The 12647-nt window shown below is 33.2% G+C and overlaps 1 long non-coding RNA gene across 1 annotated transcript in view; it reads left to right on the top strand.

The window, feature by feature from the left end:
• LOC150107229 (uncharacterized) overlaps positions 1–12647 on the top strand; it is a 297998-nt gene that overhangs the window by 80700 nt on the left and 204651 nt on the right. The window contains exons 2-3 of the long non-coding RNA XR_016548179.1: positions 8244–8497; positions 8603–9465. This is a non-coding gene — a long non-coding RNA (uncharacterized LOC150107229). The remainder of the gene's footprint in view (positions 1–8243; positions 8498–8602; positions 9466–12647) is intronic.

Below are 12647 nucleotides of genomic sequence, written 5' to 3'. Positions count from 1 at the left end.
CAATACTAAATAAAGTCAAAAAAAAAAAAAAAAAACGGGAATTTTCTTCTCCACTAAATATTTGAAGCTTCAGAATGTAAATTATATAATTTAATAAATATTAAAATGACTATTTAGTAAATTAAATATTTTAGCCTATTTAATGAATTGAAGTATAATATTTAATTTAATAAACATGAACATCATCTCGATTAAACAATAATTAAAATAGGGATAGGTGGCGTGTGTAAAGCAAATGGAATTAAACTATTTCCTCGATTTTGGATTGTCTCGTATTTCATTACATAATACAATAAACTCTCGATTTAACGGACTAATAATAATGTAAAGTAAGTTTAGCAGTACTGTGTTTAGAATTAGGGTTAGAGATTTATTTATTTAGTTTTTGACATTGATAAAAACCTAACAACAAATTGGCAATTAATTCTGCACTGGAAGAACTGAGTGCTGGTAATAATGGTCATACGAAGGATTAGGCTTACGATAGGAGGTAAGTAATATTAGGTTCTTTTGTAAGAAGCTCTTAGAAATAACTGGATTAAAACAAACATTCCATTTAGTAATAAATAATTCTCTGGAACAGCGCATTTCACTGTAAATTTGAAGGAAGTCACTGAAAGTTATCCTGATATAAAAATTGGTTGATACAAATTGTTTCACTGAAGAGAATTACTCAGCTGTAGAAAATACAGAGGCTTAGTTGTCTGGAGAATTGATAAATTTAATGATAATTGAAGTCTTTTGACTCCTTTGAGGTGTCACATCTTTTTCGATGGTTGATAATATCGTGGGTTTGGTTTCTAAATCTAGTGCGAGTATAAAAATACTTGTACTACCTGTAAGGAGTTCGCAATCAAGATTTATACGTTTATTTCTTAAATATGATACTCAAATTGGACAGCGAAGATCTAGCTGTGAAGTGGGCTGTTCGCATTAATAGATGGGGGTAGGTCGACTTAAAATACACTTTGAATGGTGCCATGTTCCTATATGCTAATGTGCAAAACTTGAAGAATGTTGTGTGGTTTAAATTATTAACTGAAAAATGTGAAACTGGATTATGAAGTCAGCTGACCTCATTATTTGCATTTCCTATAGCTAGGAATGTTGAGATTAATCTGTAAGCTTTAATGATATCTTAAAAAGATTAAGAAGAATAACAAATTAAGCATAACCTGCACTTCGTGAACAATTCTGCAATCACAGCAACAGTTATTGCTGTGATTGCAGAAGAATTTTAATACGTTGCAACTGTATATGTGAACAGTAATCAGGTAAGTAAATACTGCTTAAGTGGTAAGGTTGAATTATATAATATAATACAAACGGAGGAAATTGATATTTTCAATCATCTAGCAATCTGATAAGATTGAAGTTAGCGGTGATACATCTTTCATTTTAAGCAGATCTATATCAAGGTTACTCTTACTTTGGCGACCATATTAAATGAATGGCTAAGATTGGGAATAGTATCTTACGAATGAAAATTTCGGAGAGTTAATCGATTTTATCATACAAAGTAAAATTTTAAACCACCGAGTCTTATTAATATTCTACAAAAATTCCGGAAAAAATTAATTTAAAAAATGGTATTCAGGGTACCCTTGTTGTGTATCATTTCTTGAATAGAACACAGCATGGTTTATTTCAAGGGAGAGAGCGATTACGACAAATATCTGGCTTTTTTTTTTAAGTCACGAGATGAAAGAGACCACGTAAAGGCTATCTGATTTTTTATATATATTTCAGCAAAGGTTTTGATAGCGTTCACATCACAATATGTTAATTCAATATTCGTGGTCACTTAGCAAGATGGGTGGGAACTTGCCGACTAACGAAAGGAAGTAGTTTTTAGAGGGGTGGATGGTAGTTATTAAAAAGCCAGGTTATTATGAGTGCTATATCCCGTTGTTCTGTGTCAAGGACAAGTTGTTTAATATATTCATAAATGATTTCGGTTCAGATATTTACATTTCTTTTTTTTTTTTTTCCGGAATAATGTGAAGCTGGACAGAGTAGTCAGTTCGAATGGCGTGCTATTTACAGATGTTCTAAGAAGTACGCAGCAAAGTGTGGTTTAAAATTTATTGTGAATGCGGTTGGTATGATGGTAATATTAGATATGACGAATATACAAGCTTTAGGAAAAAGGCTACAGAATTCGAGTATTTGGGGATGTTGTTGAGAAGGGATTTAAGTTCAGAAAACATACCGTTGACACAAAAGTAAATCTCAGTTTAATGTAGCTTCTAGACTTAATTAAAAGACGCTTTATGAAATAAAGTTGCGATACCATTAGGCCTTTGATCCCGATATTAGACTGACTCAGAACTTGACTTGCTAAGGTTTTTAATGGATGCCAAGAAATCAAGGGTATTCAGAGATTGACCAAATTTATTGAGGATTTGTATCATGATAATCGGTTGATTAATTGCAGTCTGAATTTATCTAACAGGATACCGGAATGGTGATTTAGCTGAATTTTATAAGTTCAGAAAATATATAAAATAGCGGGAATTTATTGTATTTGGCCCTAAACCAAGGGCCAAATTTGTATGGGGACTTGAGTGATAGCAAATATATAAAGTTCATTTTGACAGGATTGAAAATATGTAGAATAGCTTTCAATAAAGGTATATATAGGAACTTGAACACTTTACTTATACCCCCCCCCTTCCCCCAAACACACACAGAAAGCAAATTGCTGCTGTGTTGGGTGTTATGTTCGTATATATATATAAAGTTCAATATTTATAGACGTTGTGTGGTTCGTTTCTGGTGGTCCGGTTTTTCCTCGTGACATACATTTAGTAGCAGTTATTACATTTACATCCATATATGTAAATGTAACTTCAAAAGTCATATATATGACTTTCGAAAATGTATAGAGCTTGTGTCGTTCCCATAATAGACATTTAAGTCTCTTAGTAAAAGGCTAATGTTAGTGATATTTAATTTTACGAATTCTGCATCTTTAGAATGTTTGATAATCTACGGTTTCATTTTCAACCTATTTATATTTTATCTTGTAAGCGACATGCTTCGTGTAGTTTCAGTTGTTTACTAGGAAAATGCCACTTGAGTCTGGATAAGATTTCAGATTTTGTTCTTTAGAAACGTTTATGGCCACCATTTGCCAGCATTGCCAAGCAAAACAGTTCAGAATGAAGTATAATGCAAAATAGCACTCCTGCTTCATTTATTTGTATATGTATGTATATACAGATGTGTGTGTGTGTGTGAAGCTCTATACCTTTTTTTTTACCTAGAGAATATGCATAAGATCTAAATATTTCAAAAAAGTAGGTGGAAGAAGAGTTGCATATTCCATAATCGAATTGCTTTTATGCATTAATTCTGTGATAAGTTTAAAGTAATGGAAAATAAAATGTCCTTTATAAACATTTCTACCTTCTTCCGTTTTTAGACTAAAGTGAAATATAAGAAACTAGCTCGAGTTTTATAGTCGAATTTGACGCCTCTTTCGGAGAAAAAGCAACCTGTTGTATCGCATCTGTTAAAATGCAAGATAAGAAAACAGTAAAGATCATACACAAAAGATTATTGAAATCATTGAGGTAAATATAGGAATACTAGTCGAGTTTTCGTTTTGTTTTACATGTACCTTGCATGAAATTTTAAATGTGTATACTTAGGCAAGCTGCAAAATCTTGGTTGTATTGTTCTGTTGCCTCATTTCCCTAAATTTGAATGTACGTGGGGAGGTGAACGGGAAAAGTTGGCTATGCTTACTGCACAGTAATCTCTAATGCAGTGGTGTAGCTACAGCTTTTGCCGCCCAGGGCAATCCCTGAGTTTGCCGCCCCTCTCAATACACACCAAAAATACTACAAAAAGTCAAAACAACGTAGCGGGAAATAAATTAAAATACTGTTTATTTTTGAAGTAAAACTAATTTCAAATATTCTAAAATGTTATTTTTCTTGTTTTTCTATTAGCAAAATCGTCGATGACATCAGCGGAGTCTATTTCATAGTAATGTTGGTAATTCTTAATCAATTTTATTTAGAAAAACTCCTCTCACAACTAGCAATACTTACAGCAATTGTGAGGAAAATTCGCAATAGCAAATATTGGCAATATTTGGAAATGAATTCTCATTTCCAAATATTGCCAATGGCTCTAATGCCAACGTACTAACCGCTAACATAAAAGGGCAGCGACAAACCACTTATGTATATACATATTACCAAGAAAATCTTGTGAACATAAACTTAAGTCATTGACATATGGTGTCGAAAGGCATCATCGGAACTGTTACTAGGGAAGAAGAGAGAAAAATCGACTGAAATTAACAAGAAAGATGAAAGTGATTTAGTCTTCAGGAAGATCACCTTATGGTAAGAAATAGAATCAGTTTGAGATTTTATGAAATAGTGAATTTAGACAAGAATTGGACACCAAATGCTTTTGGGATTTATTACTTTGAATTTAAAAGTTTTAGAAGAAAGATTCATAGAAGAGCGTATGAAAAACATTTTGGGATGCAATCCAATGTCTGACTAAATAACCTAAATCACATAAAGGCATGTCCAGTGAATATCACTCATGGGTGTATGCACTCACTGCAGATGCAACTGAAGAAAAGGTGAAAAAATTTCCAGTATAATGCAACAAGTAACGCATTTTTAAGTCAAATTTTCTGTTTATTAGATCATACAAAAAAGCGGGCGAAATAGGACGAGACATCACTGGGAAATTGAAATCAGAAGGATGTTGGTGTTATGTGCCTAGGGCCATTTCTTTATCGTCAACAATTACTTTCAACACCATAAAAGAAGATTGAACATAGAAATCATATTTCTGTGTTCAGTCCCCTGCGTTCAACAGTATACGAGTAGTTGGCGACAAAAATACTATCTGGTACATAGGTTGTGGAATAAGTTATGAATTACTCATTGCTGAAGTTAAATTGAAATTAATAGCCGAGAAGAAACAAGAATTTGGTTAAAATCATAAATGAAAGATTTAAAGTGCAGTTTAGGAAAGCAGTTTAGATAAGACTGGTTGAGAATAACTGTAGGAAGAAAGAAAATATACATTATAGAAGAAACAAACAATAATTAAATCAACAAGAAATATTAAATGACTGTTAATGAGGATATTCAAATAGCAGAAGAAAGAAAAAAGGAATGAAACTTCAGGGAAAAAATAAGAATTAGGATGCATAGTGTCAGATTTTTAGGGACAGGTTTGTAAAGGCAAACATCTAAACAAAAATGAAGGAAATGTAAGAAAGTAACATCCCCTTAAGAACAAGTGATCTATATAGAAAAATCAATGTAGTTAAGTAAAGTTTATCTCAAGACTGTGAGAATTAGAAAGTAATTCGAAGAAAGTTTGATGGAGGAAATGAAAAGAGTATGTACAGGATTCGTACAAGAAATATTATTGAAGTAGAAATGAAAATAAGTCTCTTCCAAAATAAAAATCTCCTGAAGTTTATTGTGTTACTGGAGACGAAGTAATGAGTATATTAACTGAAATCTGTCAACAGATTTGGAAGAAAATCTGGCCTCGAGATAAAAAAAAAAAAAATTACTCTGCATCAATTCCAAAGCAGACTTAAAACACCAGAGAATGTGAGAATTAGAACATTTCACATGTAAGTAAAGTTATGCTGAAAGTAATTAAGATGCTGGAACTATATGTAAATTGAGAAACGCCAGAAAAAATATGCAGGTTTTAGAAGAGGAACTATAGATGACATAAATCTCATCTCAAATGTCTAAGTATTCATATCTTATTATAAGAAAGTGTGATTTATTGTGAATGTATTGATCATGCTCTGATCATATGACTATGGAATGTGACGAAAGTAAATAATTTCCTCGACATTTTATTATTTTAAAGAACTTCAGGATAACCAAGAAACTTAGAAACCCAGCAGGGATTAGAGGCAGAAAAATATTGAAGATATACATATGATGCATTCCTATCGACAAAAACGAAGATCTGGATCGGGTGTTTCTGTTAGTTTAAGAGGGAAAGCAAAAATGCGGTCTTAATTTAAACATCAGAAATTATTTGATGTACATATGGTCCGGAATAAGAAATGATAGTGAATATGAAGAAAATTTAAAAAAATAAAAATAAAATAAAATAACTGTGGGAAATCTACTTTAAACTTGAAAAAATTATGAACGATTGGATGTTAATTAAGCCGCGAAAATTAGAATTGTTAAAGCAATTCTTTCTTTTGTATTTACAGTAGTGAAGTATGGATGTAAAGCCGTATCAATAAGAAGGAAAAAAAGCGAAGAATCGTAGTAATTATGGTTAGAGGAGACTTAAGAATCCCATGGACTACCACAATGATTAATAAGATTTTAGAAATTATAAAGACAGTGTTTTTTTGATGCATTGATTTGCTAACAGAAGTTAATGCACGTTTGATATATTACACCAACAGATGAATCACTGGAAAAAAGCAATTATGTCGGAGAGGTTCAAGGCGTAAGAAGGAGAGGAAGACTAAATTACAACTGCTGAAATGGTAGAACGAGACAGAAAGTCGGAAAGAGTACATGGTATATAACCACAACAATCACACGTATAACTGATAGTTCTACTGATAAAACAAATAACTGCTGTAAAATTAATTTCTTGTAATCATTTTTTACTTATTAGGTAGCAAAAAAAAAAAAATCCAGCACCTGATACACAGTGCAGTCCATGTATTGACACAGGATGATGCCAACGCACAATTATCTGAATTGTTTAAAATAATTGCAAAAGTGATAACAAGGCATAGTATGAAATGAAATAAACCATTAGAAGGAAGAACTTAAATCATTTGTTCATTAGTGGAATTCATTTAATTTGTTTTATTATACTATTTAATCTTAGTGCTGATATTTTCTTTGTATACTTTCTTGCCGTTCCTTTTCTGTCATTTAAATACATATGGGAAGTGTTTAATTTGCAGGTATGAATTAATTTCAGAGCTGTATTGATGACTGACGACACAAGTAACATTTTAAATCGTTTCCGTTCAGGTTGAGTAGAAAGTAGTAAAAAAAAAAAAAGGTGGGGGGGAGCTGATTTCGTTCGGCCATTTTCCTGCACAATCCTAAGAAATATCTGACTAGCCCTGAAATGCATCTATTGTTACCTACGGAAGATTTTAAGAAATCTTCATGCTGCCTTCAGCGCTTATAAAGTAACTGTTTTGGAACATTATATCAATGACAACATATTACTTCTTCTTTTTTTTTCTGAAAAAGCATAAAGCGGACCAGTCAAAGTAACACACACACACACACACAATCAATAAAGCCCTGGCATCGTCGCTTTAGTTTCTTTGCAATAATCCCAAATAATAATAACGGTAAAGATAGTCGTTAATAGGTGCAGATGAATCCCATTTCTCCAAAATTTTCCTTTGTAACGAGAATAGTAAGTATAACAGACACGGGGAGAGCATGGCGAGCCATCGATGATAAGCATGGTGAAATGTCACCATGCTCATCATTGTTAACCTCATTTTCTAGAAAATTGAAGTTTTTCCAGAGGTGATAGGCATCTAATGGGTAATGATCATCTGTGACCTAAACACTTTCACAAGCATCAATGCCATGGCACGATTCGGGTGACCCATAGCTTGTAGGTTGAAAAGTGTACTCGGCCACCCAGACGACATCAGTAGATGCAGATTTTCATTAGCAATCCAGCTAGCATTTACATATTTAATGTCTGTCCATGTTTTAAACACGTACGGTTGCAAATGAAATGTACGTTAAGTTGCATGTTTATTAAATAGTCAATTTAATAGTCTAGATGAGGGGAGGGGAAAAAACTAGGACATCCTTTGGAGTATATTTCCGTAGTATAATCTCGGAATGTAGAGAGAAGCATTTCAAATCCAAAGTAAGAATTTCAGAAGTTTAATGATTGATCAGGAAATCTCAATTATAACATTGAGATATTTTGATATGCTAGCAAATGGAAGCGCGTGACAGCTGTCAAAATGTTATCTTTATTAGCAAGGATGTGATACTAAAGACATGTCTGGCAATTTTGCCAATTGAAAACTCAGTGACATGGTCTGAAAACTAACAAGTCATTTAAAGGTCTTCTGTATAGAACAAAGGCTTATGACTTACAATTTTATGCAATTATAAGTGCATATAATTTTGTAATATTATGCATAAAAATAAGATATTGTAAACCCGTTATTAATTGGCTTCGCTGAGATTACTTAAAATAATTTATCTTTGTAGATCAAAAATGCCTTGAAAACCACTGTGCAGAAAGAAATTGCTCTACCAAAAAATGAAGGCGATTATCCTGCTGGTTGACATCATATCTAAGCCTCACAAACTACAAGTGGAAAGCTAGAACCACAAATTATTCAGGAGATGCTTGTAGAAGCAATAGAACTTAACAGAATTCAATTTAAGCACATGTACCTCGGCTAAATTGACATTCAGTAATCAACCGTACTTGAGCAACAGTTCTGGATCTGTTATTACAGGTATGAAGGTTCTGAAAGATCCCCCGTGATTTTATTATTTTGTAGATTTTATTGGTATACTCCTAATACTGTTTTTATTGATTTCAATAATTCTATTTGTTATAGATGGCTGGATCTCTACTACTGATGATCAGAATAAATTATTTCTCTTGAGTGACAATGGACGGAGTGATGAGACAAGTAATTTTTGATAGAGATTCGTTTCTACGCTGCTGGAATTAAAGGAGTGACACTTCGATGGAAATTTTAATTTGTGCTCCTCCTATTCAAGCAATTGTATGTGCTACGTATTAGGATAACATTTAGCAAGAACTGCTCTCGTACTTCTTGAGTGGTGCAGAGGCGGAGATGCTGCAGGTTGTCACAAAGTGAAGAAAGGAGACATTCGATCATTTATGGTGCATATGAATTTTTAAAAAGTGCTAGAACAAGTATTCCTACTTTTTATCACCTGTTCAGAGAAAAAAAGAAAAAAAATGGGACTTCAAACGTTGACTTTAGAACACACTAATATCGGCCAGTTTCCCATAATGAGAAAGTTGACATTTCTTTTGATATTCCAAGAGGAGAGAAGTAGTAGGAAGGTGAAAATAATGCCTTTAATAGATAAAAACTTACATATTTCACCAAATCATTTCACTGAATATTAAACAGTAGGAGAACAGCATCAAACAGCAACGAATAGAAAGACCATTTCCATGTATGTTGTGATGTTTGTAATGACATTTTCCAAACATGGCAGTACAAATAATCAAACTGAACAGCAGAGTAATAAATTTTTAAATATCTTAGGAAAATGCTTGGCCTTGGGTGGGTGTGTGGATTTAAAACTACAGAGCTTTGAAAACTATGCATTATACCAAGGAAGTAATTTCAAATAGGAATTTCAAAACAAATGGGCATTTCTGTGCAGTTTGTTTGAACGGAAGTAGGATCAACAAAAATTTAGAATATTTTTCCTGAAAGAGGTGAGTATTATCGTTTATATTTTATATTTAGATTATTATTTATCATTGCAGGTGATATCATCAGATCGATGTATGAATTACATTGCCGACTCATTTGCATTTAAAAGACGAAATTCAGTCACTTGAAGACATTAAAAGTTGTTTACCTTGAAATTAAAGAATTCGAAATAATGAAAAAAAATAGTCTCTATTAAATGTTGACTTTGTGTTCTTTACTTTATAAAGAATAAACTAAAATAGAATTTTGAAAGACAGTTTTAATTTTCTAGTCATAAAGAAAATTTTTCTAGTTTCAGAGGAACAGCTGAATTTTAGAGTTAGGTGATTGGCGCAACCAAATTTTTTCTCTAGGAAGTAATTTTAGTTTGTAATCTCACATTCCAACAAAATCGACTGTACGACACTAACTGGTATTTGCAAATAAATGCCAAATAGGATTAGGAATAGCGCTTCTTACCAAGCACCACATGGAAATGTACGCAACTTTGAAAGAGGTAAAAGCTAGCTGCCTACCGATTTCTGAAACCTTAGGACTTCTCTAAAAAGATTAGAGAAAGCAAGAATATTTAATCACTGTCTTTCTGTCAATAGGTCACTCTACATATTCAACAAGAAACGTGAAATAACTCAAAATACTAAAATTCCACTTTGATTTTATGTGATCCCCACTGTTAAAAGTTACAAACTTATGGCGCCTCTTTACAGAGGCGCCATAGACTCTTAGGCCTCTTTACAGAGGCCTAAGGGACATAATCCGAAAAACCCTTCTAGAGATCAAATATTAAACCCATTTTCCAATCTATTTCACCCTCCAGTAATATGGGTGGCGATAACGTTATCACTACCCATGTTACTGGAGCTTAGATCGAATATCCGCCTTGAACTGTGTGGTGATAGTTTTTACCTTTTTTTTTTTTTTTAGAGGAAAATGCTTAGCATTTCCCCGACTTAATCTACTACTTAACTAGGTTACATCATTAAATAGCGAATTATATTCTATTGTACAGTCAATTTTAGTACACTTCTGTTCTGCAAATCGTTTTCTGTGAGGTGCAGATTAAGTGAGATTAAGAAGCGGCTTATCATCCTTACGGTGACATTCGCAATCCATCGCATAACTACTGCTACAGATAATAAGAAATTCTTAAATGGCTGTGACCTAAAATAAGACAAAAAAAAAAGGACACATTCTTGAGGTCCTCCTCTTCGAGCAGCTGGTTTAAATTTCTCATAACTACATGACCGATGCAGGTAAATCTTACATGATCCTGAACTCTTAAAGGCTGTTTTTATTTCTTTTCTTCAAAGAACATAAGCAATTTGGATTGCTTTATATTCAGAAAATCTGTCTGTTATGCTAAACAGGTGGCATCTTGTATGTTAATTTTTGATTGTTTGACATGTTCATTATGATTTTATTTCTGTAAAGGTTAGAAAACTAAGTAGCTAAAAATTTAAAAGCGAGAGCTCTCGTTGCAATTCTATTATTAGAGCACGTGTTCATTGTTAATACCTGTCTAAGTTCAAAATTATTTCTAAATGGATGATAATGGTCTTCTTGCCAGTGAACTAATTTTTGCTGATTATTCAACATTTCTATATGTTTTAGTGAAATCTGATTCGTAAAGTCCAACTTCAAACTTTATTTTGCGGCATTGACATTTTCTCCACTGGAGACAGTTTTGTGTGTTCAAAGTGCAGATATACTCCAAATGAACATATTCTATCTGAATTCCAGGTTCATTTATGGTGCTTACCTATATCATATAAATCATGTTTCTAAAATAATAATCTTCCTTGTTTACTTGAAATAAGCATGAAATTTTTCATTGCTTTTTCATTGTACCAAAAGGAATGGCCCCCATCTACTTCAATCAGCTTCTGGAAAAATAACAAACTACACTACTAAAGACTGGATTCAAGCGCAGAAGCAGAAGAATAAAAATAAAATAAAATAATTTTCTAGGCCTTTTCATCTGAAGTTGAGGTGGTTGTTTCGCTTATCCTAAAAATTGAATCTTCTCTTCCCACACTGCGAACGAACAGTTGCAATTGGCCGTCACCACACACTAACATCACGTGGCCTTCTAAACAAATTACTTAGTTGGTTTGTTGGATCTAACTTCAACAGTATTTTGTGCTGCTCGATGTACGAAATGGCCCAATTTATATACCTTTTAAAATATCTTTTTCGTGATTAATTTTTTACAACTGACCAGAAGGAGACCTAATAGTTTATAGTAACTTATCAAGTGATAAATATATCTTCTGTTGCGAATAGAGAAATAGCCCTTTCCTTGTATACCACATTTTTTAAAAAAATTGATACCTTAAAATATATCATCAGAACTGTGTAGCTTAAAATGTATGGTACAAGGCGTAGCGTAGTTTCGAGTTGTCCCTGGCGAAATCTAATCTCATCAACAGTGTGTTGAACTCTGCTCACAAATATCTTCATGAGATATGTGAAACGTCCTCATTTTCGTGAATTAACATAATTAAAGCTGTCATATTTCTGAATAATTATATCTACTTATTCTCAAGAGATCTTTCAGTTTACGGTAATATTACATTACATTTTACACGATATTACATTTACGGTAATATTTAGCTCTTTTTTAAACCTTGATTATAAATTTATCAGTAGTACTGTATAACTTTATTGTATCCTTTTGCTAGGATGAGATCAGAAAAATACTGTTCAAATTAGACACAAAAATGTCTCCTGGCCCTGATGGCATTCCCCCAATTGCTCTGAAAGTTTATGCTTCAGAACTGACCCCCTATCCTATGTCACCTATATATATACTCTCCTACTCCACTAGAATCTATCCCACAAACTGGAAATTGGCCTATATTCAGCCCGTTCCCAAGAAGGGTGACAAGTCACTGCCATCCTATTACCGCCCTATTTCGCTTACCTCAGTCCTGTCAAAGGTAATGGAAAAAATCAACAATTCCCAACTCCTTCACTATCTTGAAGACACTCACCAAATAAATGACTGCCAGTATGGATTCCGCCACTGCTGATAAAAAGATCTGCTCGCATACGTCACCCATCTCTGGACAAATGCAATGGAGAAGTTTGGCGAATCTCAAGTGGTTGCACTAGATATCTCCAAAGCCTTCGACCGAGTCTGGCACAAAGGCCTACTAGGCAAACTACCATCATTCGTCCTGAC

This window comes from Typopeltis vanoorti, chromosome 4 (genome assembly GCF_054136105.1).
Source record: "Typopeltis vanoorti isolate ZY-2024b chromosome 4, IOZ_Tvanoo_1.0, whole genome shotgun sequence".
Taxonomy (NCBI): Eukaryota; Metazoa; Arthropoda; class Arachnida; order Uropygi; family Thelyphonidae; genus Typopeltis; species Typopeltis vanoorti.
The sequence above is the reverse complement of the archived record's forward strand: the minus strand, read 5'-3'. Positions and strand labels throughout refer to the sequence as shown.